Source organism: Dromiciops gliroides, chromosome 1, assembly GCF_019393635.1.
Source record: "Dromiciops gliroides isolate mDroGli1 chromosome 1, mDroGli1.pri, whole genome shotgun sequence".
Classification (NCBI taxonomy): Eukaryota; Metazoa; Chordata; class Mammalia; order Microbiotheria; family Microbiotheriidae; genus Dromiciops; species Dromiciops gliroides.
The window spans coordinates 666,947,821-666,960,524 of record NC_057861.1 but is presented as its reverse complement, the minus strand read 5'-3'; positions in this window follow the sequence as shown (position 1 = coordinate 666,960,524).

Below are 12,704 nucleotides of genomic sequence, written 5' to 3'. Positions count from 1 at the left end.
CATAATTCCCAATCTGGAGACAGTTTGGGGTTAGCAGAACAAGTTCTAAGCCTTGGAGTTAGTTGGAGGCTGGCCCTCTCCTTTGAATCCTGTCTGAGTCATTGTAGTTCTGTGACTGTGGACACATCATCTAAACCTGTCATTTACATACACTTCCCCTCTCCCAGAACTCTTCAGACCATAATAGAGAAGTGAATTGTACTGAAACCGTGCTGGAAGTTTTCACACCAGGAGTTCCTGTCACCTGTGAAATCAGAGGTGTGAAATGAGTAAAAATACCTACTTCACAGGATGGTTGTGAGGAAAGTGATATAGAGATGTGTTGTTATTATATGTGTCAACACCTCCCAGGGGGCAGAAATTGTATCCGTTTTTAATTTGCTTTTTAAAGAGGCACAAAACTGGTGTATGTGTGGGCGTTATTTGGAGGCTTTTGGTGTTATCAGCTAGATGAATTACTAACCACTTTTAATATAAATTTGCTGATGCTCAAGATTTGCTAATGAGGATAATGAGAAAACAGAGAGAGACTTGGAAAGCTTGACTGGAACAGTAACCTAGAGAACTACCCAGGGACTAAAGAATTCCCGAGGTTCTACCTTACCTTTAACCCATCTCATTCTGTTCTGGTTAGTTTTCTTTAAGTACATTCACTGACCAGATTTGTTTGGGGTTCCCCCCCCCAATACCAGGTCTCCCTGTCTTGCTAGGTTTGAAGTGCAAGGGCTCATTGTCTGATCCCAATTCTGATGGAAGTTTTGATCCGCTCCATTTTTCTGACCTGGGCCAGTTTGCTTGCTCCATGAGCAGCTTGATGACAACCACAAACCTCTACTCCCAGGGACTCACCATTTGGTGGGAGACTTAGTGTGAACAGCTTTAGCCCTACTGACACTCAGAACTCCTGAGCTCAAAGCAATCTACCACGCTTAATAAATCTTTGTAGAATTGGATTGTAAAGCTCTGGCCCTGGATTCAGGAGTATCTGAGTTCAAATCCAGCCTCAGACACTTAACACTTACTAGCTGTGTGACCCTGGGCAAGTCACTTAACCCCCATTGCCCCGCCAAAAAAAAAAAAAGAATTGGATTGGACTCTATCCTAAGTTTAGTGGACATTCCGCATTTTCTTTAATTTGTTGTAGTAAATTGTCATCTAGGCTCTGTTCCTCTATATGAGGCTTTTGGCCATGGGGCCTGGATAGTCATTATCTTTGAACAGAAATTCTACTCTTTCCTCTCCTTCCAAACCCTTTAAAACAGATGGTCAAAATGGTAAATGAAGAGTCTTTCATTAGACAAAAGAAAAGTATCAGATGCCAGACTACATCTTTCAACAGAGATTCCAAAGCAATCACAGAACATCATGGTTCTATTGTATGAAAACAATACTTGAAAAACTCAAAGGACCTGTGTTCAAATGCTGCTTCTACCACTTAATATGTGTGTGATCAGGGCAAAGTAAGTCAGTTCTTCTCTCTGGACCTCAGTTTATCTGTTTTTGGCATTTGCGCTTCAAATTGAACTAAATCTCAAGTTATCTTAAGAATTGATAGGAGCCAAAATGTCAAAATAACCTAGGTTCCCCATGGGATCTTTGAGTTTTGTGGCTTAAGTATTGCCTTCCTTAACCCTATAGAAAGACTCTGTCCTTTTATTAATTATCCAGTGAGGGGGGGGGTGTGATATCTGAATTGTCCACCAGATGGCACTCTCTTTGAACCATCAGCCCAGCATTAGTTACACTATCATATACTTGAGATAGTAGTTTCCTGAGGCTGTATTATTCCTACTGGCAACCAGAGGGCTCTTAGCCTGTACCTAAGTTGCAGCTCTATTGCTAAGCCCATCCAGCCCTGTGGTACTAGACGCTTGGATATACTCTCTGGTGAGCTCTGAAATTAATTTTGGAGATGAAATGTAATATTGAGGCAGTGTATTGGAGGACCCAGCTACAGTCAGAAGACATAGGTTCAAATCTTGTTTCTGTTGTAACTACGATGACCTTAGGCAAGTCACTTAACCGCTAGACCACAATTTCCTTATCTTTAAAGTGAGTGGGTTGGACAACATTATCTCTGAAGTCCCAGATCTGGATCTAGGGTCCTATAGTTCTATGACAAATTACTGGAAATATTAAGAATTTGTTATAAAATATTAAATTTGCTGTCTATCTAGCTCAGAGCCCCCAATCCATAGTGGCTTCCATTATCTCACTTCATTGCCCATTGCATTAATAGATTCTGAAACTTAGCATGCTATGCTCACATGTTGTTGTTCAGTCATGTCCAACTCTGTGACCTCACAAACAAAACTGTCCATGGGTTTTTCTTGGCAAAGGTACTGGAGTAGTTTGCCATTTCCTTCTCAAGTGGATTAAGGTAGATAGAAGTTAAACAACTTGGCTAGCGTCCCCCAGCTAGTAAGTGCCAGAGGCTGGGTTTGAACTCAGGTCTCCCTGACTCCAGGCCCAGCACTCTTTCCACTAAGCTGGCCCTATGATCACATAGTTGATTGTATATAAAATACGGTGAATAGGAAAGTAAGCCCTACCTTCCTTTATGGAGACATTTGCCTTCAACTCTTTCTCAGCATTCCTCTCTCTTCCCTCCCAGATCTTTGAGTGTGGCTAAGGGAACTCCCAACCACATACATCCATAGCTCATGGAAAAGGAATTGCAGGGAGGGGTTTTTGCTCATTTTCTCAGGACCATGGACTAAAAGAGGGAAAGTGGGTAAGATGATGAAGATCTTCCACTCCCCCATTCTGACTCATGAAGTAAAAAGGGGAATGAGCTTTCCTTCCTCACCAGCCAGGCAGAATTCACAATTGCTGGCAGTGTGGCAACTGGAACTTTTTGCCAGTGGCTCTAAGTCACCAAGTCTGCTGTAGGCTCAGAACCTCTCTGGTACTGTAGCTTCTATCTGGTGCTAGTTATAGTCTCTGCATCCCTCTATGTGATCCCAAGGCACTCCCCACTCCTCCCAGACACTCCTCTTTTTCTCTTCAGGAAGTCTGAATCCCAAGGGCAAAGAAAGGAAGAGAAGAATTAAAAAGCAAATCCCACAGCATACAAATATCCCTTTATTCTATTTGTCCTTCACCTTAGCTCTACTGAAAAACCAGTTCATTGAAACTGTGAGGGGAAAGGATAACTGTTTGTGCTAGGATCATTAGATATGGCCCTCTCTTTCCATAAATCACTTCCCCAAGAACAGGAGAAAACAATAAGTCAAAGAGAAAAAAAAGTAAATTTTTCTGTGTTAGCATAATATTAATTGATTGGTTAACATTTAAATTTAAGAAAGGAAGTCTCTAGGGCACTCAAATAAAAAAAGATTTGATGTAATTAGGGGACTGCAAACTCAATGTGAGTTAATGATGTGATAGAGTAACCCCAAAGTCAATGGGATCTTGGGCTGCATTGAGAGAGGCATGGCTGGGGCAGCTAGGTAGTGCAGTGGATAGAGCACTGGCCCTGGAGTCAGGAGGATCTGAGTTCAAATCTGGTCTCAGACACTTGATGCTAGCTGTGTGACCCTGGGCAAGTCACTCAACCCCACTTGCCTCACCAAAAGAGAGAGAGGGAAGGAGAGAGAGAGAGAGAGAGAGAGAGAGAGAGAGAGAGAGAGAGAGAGAGAGAGAGAGAGGAGAGAGAGGAGAGAGAGATGGCTTCCAGGAATCAGATGCCATTAGTCCTTCTATACTTTGCCCTCATCATATTATACATGTAATAGCATCTTCATTTCTGAGGACCCCAGGACATTAATAAGAGGAAATATCCAGAAGGAGACCAACAGAAGGTCAATGAAGGGGCTTGAGTTTATGTCATATAAAGAGCAATTAAAGGAACTTGGATATTTAGTCTTGTCATGGGGTACAGAACACCCCAGAAGTTCTCTGGGGCACATCAAGGAACCTTCTCAAGAAACTAAACCAGAGGAATGATAAAGCCTAGAGAGAGAAGCTGAACCAAATCGGACTGAGCTAGCTTCGGATTCCTATCCTTCATTCTGGTCTCCCTTACCCTGGGGAGATAAATTTGGGTGTGGCTTCGCCCTTTGCGTTCTGAAGAGGGATCCGTAGCCACCCCTCACCCAATTCCTCTAGTCACTACCAGTGGGAGATGGTCCTCCACTCCTCACCCAATTCCCCCAGCTATCATCAGTGGGGGATGGTCCACCCTCACTAAAGGAACTTTCCACAGGCAGATGGTCCACCCCCATCAGTCCTCTATAAAAATACCTTCCAGTCTCCTGTTCAGGGAGATTTGGTACCCCTGAGTCATGTGCTTTGTGCCTATCTCCCCATGAGAAGTCCAAGGATTTCTTTCATGGTTTCCCTCCCCGCCCCCTTCCCTTCCCTTGCTCCTAAATAAACTACCACCTTATTCTAACTACTTTTGTGTGCAAGAGGGTGTAATTCTTTAAAGAGGAATTCCCAAGAAACCCAACCCCTATCTGTACCCCACTTCCCCCCATATCAGTCTGGAGAAGAGAAGACTTGATGGGGGCATGATAACTGCCTTCAAGTATTAAAAGGCTGTTAATGAGGGGCAGCTAGGTAGTGCAGTGGATAGAGCACCAGCCCTGGATTCCCGAGGACCTGAGTTCAAACCTGGCCTCAGACACTTGACACTTACTAGCTGTGTGACCTTGGGCAAGTCACTTAACCCCCATTGCCCCACCAAAAAAAAAAAAAGGCTGTTAATGTGGAAGAAGGGTTAAATTTGCTCTTTCTGGCTCCAGAAGGCAGAACTTGAAGCAATGGGTAGACGTTTAAGGCAGCATATTTGACACTGGGCAAAATTTCTTAACAGAGCTATCTGAAAATGAAAGAGACTGCCTTGGAAGATGGTGGGCTTTCCCATCATTAGAAGTGTTTGAGTAGAGGCTAGATGACCTCTTGCTGGACATGTTGTAAAGACAGCTAGGTGAGACAGTGGTTAAAGTGAAGGATCTGGAGCCAGGAGGACCTACATCCAAAGCCAGTCTCAGATATTTACTAGCTGTGTGGCCTTGGACAAGTCACTTAATTCTTGTCTGCTTCAGTTTCCTTATCTGTAAAATGGGGATAATAATAGTACCTACTTCACAGGCTTGTGATGATGTTGTTGAAGCAGCTGGGTGAGGCAATGGATAGAGTGCTGGGCCTGGAGTCAGGAAGACTCATCTCATTCCTGGGTTCAAATCTGGCCTCAGACACTTACTAGCTGGGTGATCCTGACCAAGTCATTTAACCCTATTTATTTGTGTCCTCATCTGTGAAATGAGCTGGAGAAAGAAATGGCAAACCACTCCAGTATCCCAAATGGGGTCACGACAAGTCAGATACTAGCTGTTATTAAAAGGAGGTTCTTTTTCAGGTATGGATTGGATTTAAGGGCTGATTTTGTGAAACTCCACCAACCTCCCAGTCTATAAGTAAGGTGTGATAAAATATCCATCTGTAAAGACATTTAGTGGTTTGGTTTAGCAAGACTAAGCAAAGACAGAACCCTATTTAAAACAGCTGTGATTGTTAACATTCTCTCCCCCATTAACACTGTTTTGCCCCTTCTCTAGACTCTTCTTTCCCTACCTTCTTTAATACTTATCTATGTAAACATCATCCCGCTCCTCCCCCCACCCTCCATAGAATGTAAGCTTTGAGGCAAGAAACATTTTTGTTTATCTTTGGATCCCCAGGGTTTAAGCACAGTGCCAAGCTCATTGTAGACATGTAATACATTCTTGTTGAATTGAATTGATTTGAATAGATTCTTCAATCTTCCGTTTTTAAAACCTTGATGGCTATGGACAGGCAGATATGGACTTGTTCGCCAAGTCTGGAAAAGCTGGAGGTAGAGAGAAAGCCTGAAAGAAATAGGCCATGCCGTAAACCAGCTGTTCCCCATCCCCCACCTTCTTTCCTGTTCTGCTCTCTGCACATAGTATACGAGTTTTCTTTAGTTGGTCTTTTTTTTTTTAAAGGAATTTTTTTCCCCTAAAGGGAAACATAAGCTGTTTGAAATAACAAAGAGAGAAAAACGACAACTTATAGAAGTTATTGTTGGTCTTCCATGCAAGTACCTAAGGAACTAAGACTTAAAGCTCCATTATTCCACACATTTTTCTCCCTCCTCCCCCTTGTCAGTTGTTCCCTGAGTCAGTTGGCCTAGTCCTGTCTAAGGCTAGATCAAACTTTAGGGTTTCTAGCTGAGATAGATTCTCCTGGCTAAGGCTGTCTGTATTTTCAGTTTCCTATCTCTGGATGTGGGACCACCTGGCTTGTGGGAGGTACTAGTCTAATTAATTTTCCAAAGAATCCCCCAGGGTTTCAGGCTGTCTTTTTCAAAGCTGGGAGTGGTAACTTGGACTGAGAGATCAGAGCTTTGCCTCTGGGCACGGAAATTGAGAGGGTGCTGACTGATCTACCTAGAGTATTTTGGCAGTTGGTAGATAGAGCTGAGTTTAGTACCTTTAGTAAATAGGAATGATTGTTAAAATTGGAAGCTACTAGATAAATTTCTCTTTCAAAAATAGTTTTATTGATGTCTTTTATTTTTACACTACAATCATCTTCCCTTAACCTCTTTCTTACTATTGAATCCTTCCTTATAACAACAAAATATTAAAGCAACAAAGTCCAAGATATTTAAGCAAAGGCAACCAACGTAGCAACTTTGATAGTATAAATTATATTCCACAACTCTAGTCCTCACCTCTCTACTTAATAATCTTTGTCATTTCTCGTAGACCTGAGGTTTGTTTCTATAACCTTGTCTGCTTTTCATTTTTTGTGTGTATCTTTTTCATGTTTTATTGATGTTCTTTTATCCTTTTTTTCATCAGTGTCATTTCTTGCTAACTTCTTCCCTCCCCCCAAGTAGAGGATTCCCTTTTAATACATCAGTATAGCCAAGTGAAGATCAGCCCTTCATCCATGTCTGAAAATGTATGTCTCTTTCAGAACTTTTGGTCTGTTAACCTGTCTCTACTAAGAGGTGGGAGGCATATTTCATCATTAGTTTAAAGTCACGATTAATGACTACATTGATCAGAGTTCTGAAGTTTTTTAAAGTCATTTTTCTTTATATTACTGTTGTTATCATGGAAACAGCTGCTTATTTTTTCCCTATAGTAGTTCATACAAGTCTTTCCATGTTCCTTCATATTCATCCTGGATTCTCAAAAGGACTGATTCAAAAGGACAATTATATGAAACTCTCTCCTTATTAGTGGAGATGAATGCTCTGTGACTGCATGAGGAATGGGCAGAGTTATTGAGAGCTGGATATAGATTAGAGATCTCTTTGCTCTTCTGGATACCAGCATTGCAAAAAAAAAGATGCACCATTCCAACCTCTCTTCAAGTCCCAAAGGAAGAGAAATACTCTGGGAAGAACTCAACATGTAGAGAAGCTGGCAAATCTCTCTTATGTCCCTATCCCCAACTTGCTACACTAGAGACTTTGGAGAATTAATCTTGGATGAGATCTGAGTCTCTCTTTTAGTTGAGCTGAATTATCTCACTAACAATGGAAAAGCTCTTTTACTCTATTGTCTGGTATATATTATTTATATCTATATTTATATACACACATATAGAAAGAGATTGTCTGGTATATATGTATATATAAATATATAATAGAAATGGGGGAAATATATATATGTGTGATACCATGGCTCTGATTCTATTGGGAAAGAGACAATAATAGACAATTGTCTATTATTCGTTCTTCTAAGTGTAATTTTTTTCTAGTATAAAGCCTGTACTAACGTCTTAGTCTAGTGTATACATATACACATACACATACACATACATATACATGTCCCCTTGATTTTTGTTTTCTCTCTATGTGTACAAATAGATTTGTTTTCTATTTGCTATACATCTTCACCGTGGAACTGGTGTTTTGTGTGAAGGAAGTCAAGCCTTGGATATATAGCATGGTATCTTCCTTTCTCATTAAGTGATACCAATTAGGAGTACAGCTTAACCTAAAACTTAATTCCTTTACACTAGCAATATTTGAGGGAAGAGATAGATATAATTCTAGCCCAGTATCCCCTTTCTCTGAGGAGATCAGAGTGGCCAATCTCTGGTCCCAACTTTCTGCTTTCCCTCCTGGCAGGAATTAAAGTCTTCATTTAAGAAGGGTGGGAGGAGGAGATACTAGAAATATATGTTCTTGCCTTCCTATGAGCCACATCTAGACATACCCATGTGGGCACACATAACCTACATGGGCAAAAAACCCAAACCAGCAACCACACATAAAAACATGCCCCTTAAAGATCATTTTTCATGGGCAATACTATTCCATTCCATTTTTAACAGGAGTGATTCCATGGAACATCTATTCTGGCTCTATGACAGATGAGTAAAATTCCTGTCTCCCTCTTACAAATTCCTATGCCACAATTTATTCAGCCATTTCTCAATCAATTGGCATATACATTGGTACAAGTTCTTTTCTACAACAAAATGTGTGGCTATATGTATTTTTGTATATCTGTATCCTCCTTGTCTTTCCAACCTAGTAGACTCATTCTAACATAGCATTTGAAAATCCAGGAGTCATTTCACATCATGACAAAGCACAATGTGAACATATTTCACTAGACTAAGATGTTCGTACAGGCTTTATAATAGAAAAAAAAATTACACTTAGAGGAATGAATAATAGACAATTCTCTTTCCCAATAGAATCAGAGCCATGGTATCACAATGTAAATTTCAGAAAAATTAAAAGGAAGTATTATTTTACACAAACTCTTTATTACAAGGTTGGCTACCGAGGATGGATTTGTCATGCCACAGCAATCAAGGTGTCTCCTATGGTATGGAGAGACTGTGATCCCCATTGGTCAAGCCAGTGCCTATGCCAGTAAAATCACAGATCTTGGAAGAAAGTCAATTTTTTGTGTGTGGGGCAGTGAGGGTTAAGTGACTTGCCCAGGGTCATACAGCTAGTAAGTGTCAAGTGTCTGAGGCTAGATTTGAACTCAGGTCCTACTGAATCCAGAGCTGGTGCTTTATCCACTGTGCCACCTAGCTACTCAAGAAAGTCATATTTTACAAAGAGGATAATGCAGTTAGGCAACTGTTTTATGCCCAGAGGCCAAAAATGCATAGGATTTTGGGATTAATTTAGTAGTTTTAAGGAAACTTAAAGACCATTTAGTACAACTCATTCATTTTATAGATGAGGAAATAGGTCCAGAGGGGGAAACTCTCTTGCTGAAAGTTAAACAGGGAGTAAAGAGTGGAGCCAGGATTTAAATCCAGGGCCTCGGTCTTTTTTTATTCTATTTATTTGTTTGTTTGTTTGTTTATTTTTTTTCAGGGCCTCGGTCTTAAATACAGAGTGCTTTACATTATTTCAATATGTTGATGGACCCATGCTCCCCCTGTGTGGGTACTCCCTTCATCAGTGCACATCAAAACACATCCATGAGTCTATGATGCCTTTTATATGTTCATCTATCAATCTTCCATCTCCTCCATGTTATGAAACAAAAGGGGAACAAGCATTTGCTAAGCACCTACTATGTGCCAGGTACTGTGCTAAGCACTTCACAAATATTATCTTATTTGATTCTCACAACAACCTTAGGAAGTAAGTATGTTTATCATCCCCATTTTACAGTCGAGGAAACTGAGGCAGACAGCGGTTAAGTGACTTCCTCAGGGTCACACAGCTAGGAAGAGTATGAGGCTGTAGGTCTTTCTTTTGTTTTTTCAATGTTTTATGGATACTAGTTCAATCCTCAGGTTCCTTTGTTCTCATTTTTTGCACATGATAAGCCCACTTACCATTCTGTTCCATTTGATTCAATTCCATTCAATAGTATTGCTATATGCAAGGCCCATACTAGGTGCTGGGAATACAAAGGCAAAAAATGAAATGGTGCTTGCTTCTCCTAGGGGTGGTTGTGGATGGAATAGGACATGTACATATACACATATGTATATACAATGCACAAATAAATTAGGAATATTTGAGAGAGGGAGATTATCTTTTCAAGAGAGGGGATAAGAGAAAGCTGGATGGGGGTGAGTCTTAAAGGAAGATAAGAATTCCGAAGAGATGAAGAAGTCTATCTATAGATTTATAGGCCTTAGAGCTGGAACAAAAAGTAGTTTTTAGATTTTTTGGTTTATGTGGATTATTTCCTTTAGAGAAAGGTTCATCTTTTACCCATCTCTCTACCTTACCCACCAATATGCCTACCTTATTCATGAAGAAGTGTTATATAAACGATTAAAATAAAACAAAAAATTGAATTGTTAAACTTCTAATACTTTAAATGATCTATGATTTTAGCAGCAAGAACAGTACCGTTAATGGCACATATCAGTAGTCCTTTTACATATTAATAGATGGTTCCATGAATTGCCCTTTCTTGTTGAGCCTCCCTGAACTTAGCTAGTATAGTTCTTTGATGATGGTCACTTCAGATCTGTACTCAAATCATTTCTGGGTTGGTGAGATTTTTCAGAGATATCTGCTGGGATAGCCTTAAGAGATCCAGGGTCAATAAATAAAACTAGAAACTAGTTTTATGAAAAAACCAATAAAATAGATAAACCATTGGTTAATTTGATCAGAAAAAGGAAAGAAGAAAACAAAATTACTAGTATCAAAAATGAAAGGGGTGAACTTACCACCAATGAAGAGGAAATTAAGACAATTATTAGGAACTATTTTGCCCAATTATTTGCAATAAATTTGACCATCTAAATGAAATGGATGAATATCTACAAAAATATAAATTACCCAGATTAACAGAAGAAAAAATAAAATACTTAAATAACCCAATTTTAGAAAAAGAAATTGAACAAGCTGTCAATGAACTTCCTAAGAAAAAATCCCTAGGACCAGATGGATTCACAAGTGAATTCTACCAAACATTTAAAGATCAATCCCAATACTATATAAATTATTTGAGAAAATAAGTGAAGAAGGAGTTCTACCAAATTCCTTTTATGAAACAAATATGGTACTGATACCCAAATCAGGAAGAGCCAAAACAGAGAAAGAAAATTATAGACCAGTCTCCCTAATGAATATTGATGCAGAAATTTCAAATAAAATACTAGCAAAAAGATTACAGCAATACATTACAAGGAGCATATACTCTGACCAGAGGGGGTTTATGCCAGGAGTACAGGACTGGTTCTATCTTAGGAAAACTATCAGCATAATTGACTATATCAATGACAAAACCAGCAGAAATCGTATGACTATCTCAACAGATGCAGAAAAAGCCTTTGACAAAATACAGCACCCATTCCTATTAAAAACATTAGAAAACATAGGGATAAAAGGAGCTTACCTTAAAATGATAAGCAATATTTATCTAAAACCATCAACAAGTATTATCTGTATTGGGGATAAACTAGAAATCTTCCCTGTACAATCAGGGGTGAAGCAAGGATGCCCATTATCACCTCTATTATTTAATATTGTATTAGAAATGTTAGCTATAGCAATAAGAGAAGAAAAAGAAATTAAGGGAATTAGAATAGATAATGAGGAAACAAAATTATCACTCTTTGCAGATGATTTGATGTTATACTTAGAAAACCCTAGAGAATCAACTAAAAAGCTCCTTGAAATTATTAACAACTTTAGCAAAGTAGTAGGATAACAAAATAAACCTACATAAATCAGCAGTATTTCTGTCTATTACCAACAAAGTCCAGCAACAACAGGTAGAAAGAGAAATTCCATTTAAAATAACTGTGGGGGGCAGCTAGGTGGCACAGTGGATAAAGCACTGGCCTTGGATTAAGGAGAATCTGAGTTCAAATCCGACCTCAGACACTTGACACTTACTAGCTGTGTGACCCTGGGCAAGTCACTTAACTCTTATTGCCCTGCCGCCCCCCCCCCAAAATGACTATGTAAAATAACTGTGGATAATATAAAATACTTGGGAGTCTACCTGCCAAGGCAAACCCAGGAACTATATGACCAGAACTATAAAACACTTTTCACACAAATGAAGTCAGATCTAAACAATTGGAAAAATATTAATTGTTCATGGGTAGGCTGAGCCAATATAATAAAAATGACAATCATACTTAATTAATTTATTTAGTGCTATACCAATCAAACTATCAAAAATATTTTAAAGATCTAGAAAAAATAATAACAAAATTCATCTGGAAAAAGGACATCACAGGAATCAATGAAAAAATATGAAAGAAGGTGGTCTAGCAGTATCAGATTTCAAACTGTATTATGAAGCAGTAATTATCAAAACAATCTGGTACTGGCTAAGAAATAGAAAGGTAGATCAGTGTAATAGAATAGGTTTGAATTTTACTATAGTAAATGACTACAGTAATCTAGTATATAATAAATGCAAAGATCTAAGCTTTTGGAACAAAAACTCAATATTCGACAAAAACCTCTGGGAAAATTGGAAAACAGTATGGCAGAAACTAGGTTACAAATCAACATCTCACACCATATAATAAAATAAGATCAAAATGGGTACATGATTTACACATAAAGGATGACACTATAAGTAAATTAAGAGAGCATGGACTTGTTTATCTGTCAGATTTATGGGCAGAGGAAGAATTTAGGACCAAAGAAGATATAGAGAGTAAAACAAAATGTAAAATAGATAATTTTGATATATAAAATTTAAAAGCTTTTGCACAAACAAAACTAATGTAACCAAGATTATAAGGGAAGCAGAAAA